The following is a 2,230-nucleotide window of genomic DNA, read 5'->3' as shown; positions in this document are numbered from 1 at the left end:
TACAACCCCCATGTTTCAGACTATGTATTTACATCAACGGCGACCGTTGTTGATGTGTGCAGAGGGTCCCTGGTTCGTAAAGTTAAAACTGTTACATGTATTTATAGCCACTATGCTTCAGCCTGTGTATTTACAGCCACTATGCTTCAGCCTGTGTATTTATAGTCACTATGCTTCAGCCTATGTATTCATAGTCACTATGGTTCAGCCTGTGTATTTTTAGCCACTATGCTTCAGACTATGTATTTACAGCCACTATGCTTCAGACTATGTATTTATAGCCACAATGCTTCAGCCTGTGTATTTACAGCCACTATGCTTCAGCCTGTGTATTTACAGCCACTATGCTTCAGCCTGTGTATTTATAGCCACTATGCTTCAGCCTGTGTATTTACAGCCACTATGCTTCAGCCTGTGTATTTATAGTCACTATGCTTCAGCCTATGTATTTATAGTCACTATGCTTCAGCCTGTGTATTTATAGCCACTATGCTTCAGCCTGTGTATTTATAGCCACTATGCTTCAGCCTGTGTATTTATAGCCACTATGCTTCAGCCTATGTATTTATAGCCACTATGCTTCAGCCTTCAGCCTGTGTATTTATAGCCACTATGCTTCAGCCTGTGTATTTATAGCCACTATGCTTCAGCCTGCGTATTTATAGCCACTATGCTTCAGCCTGTGTATTTATAGCCACTATGCTTCAGCCTGTGTATTTATAGTCACTATGCTTCATCCTATGTATTTATAGCCACTATGCTTCATCCTATGTATTTACAGCCACTATGCTTCAGCCTATGTATTTATAGTCACTATGCTTCATCCTGTGTATTTATAGCCACTATGCTTCAGCCTGTGTATTTATAGTCACTATGCTTCAGCCTGTGTATTTACAGCCACTATGCTTCAGCCTGTGTATTTATAGCCACTATGCTTCAGCCTGTGTATTTATAGCCACTATGCTTCAGCCTGTGTATTTATAGCCACTATGCTTCAGCCTATGTATTTATAGCCACTATGATTCATCCTATGTATTTATAGCCACTATGCTTCAGCCTATGTATTTATAGCCACTATGCTTCAGCCTGTGTATTTATAGCCACTATGCTTCAGCCTGTGTATTTATAGCCACTATGCTTCAGCCTGTGTATTTATAGCCACTATGCTTCAGCCTGTGTATTTATAGCCACTATGCTTCAGCCTGTGTATTTATAGCCACTATGCTTCAGCCTATGTATTTATAGTCACTATGCTTCATCCTATGTATTTATAGCCACTATGCTTCAGCCTGTGTATTTATAGTCACTATGCTTCAGCCTATGTATTTATAGCCACTATGCTTCAGCCTGTGTATTTATAGCCACTATGCTTCAGCCTGTGTATTTATAGCCACTATGCTTCAGCCTGTGTATTTATAGCCACTATGCTTCCGCCTGTGTATTTATAGCCACTATGCTTCATCCTATGTATTTATAGCCACTATGCTTCAGCCTATGTATTTATAGCCACTATGCTTCAGCCTGTGTATTTATAGCCACTATGCTTCAGCCTGTGTATTTACAGCCACTATGCTTCAGCCTGTGTATTTATAGCCACTATGCTTCAGCCTGTGTATTTATAGTCACTATGCTTCATCCTGTGTATTTATAGTCACTATGCTTCAGCCTATGTATTCATAGTCACTATGCTTCAGCATGTGTATTTATAGCCTCTATGCTTCAGCCTATGTATTTATAGTCAATATGCTTCATCCTATGTATTTATAGCCACTATGCTTCAGCCTGTGTATTTACAGTCACTATGCTTCAGCCTGTGTATTTACAGCCACTATGCTTCAGCCTGTGTATTTATAGCCACTATGCTTCATCCTATGTATTTATAGCCACTATGCTTCAGCCTGTGTATTTATAGCCACTATGCTTCAGCCTGTGTATTTATAGCCACTATGCTTCAGCCTGTGTATTTATAGTCACTATGCTTCAGCCTATGTATTTATAGTCACTATGCTTCAGCCTGTGTATTTATAGCCACTATGCTTCAGCCTGTGTATTTATAGCCACTATGCTTCAGCCTGTGTATTTATAGCCACTATGCTTCAGCCTGTGTATTTATAGCCACTATGCTTCAGCCTGTGTATTTATAGCCACTATGCTTCAGCCTATGTATTTATAGCCACTATGCTTCATCCTATGTATTTATAGCCACTGTGCTTCAGCCTATGTATTTATA

The sequence above is a fragment of the Salvelinus namaycush genome, chromosome 3, assembly GCF_016432855.1.
Source record: "Salvelinus namaycush isolate Seneca chromosome 3, SaNama_1.0, whole genome shotgun sequence".
NCBI classification, from domain to species: Eukaryota; Metazoa; Chordata; class Actinopteri; order Salmoniformes; family Salmonidae; genus Salvelinus; species Salvelinus namaycush.
This window is presented reverse-complemented; position numbering follows the sequence as displayed.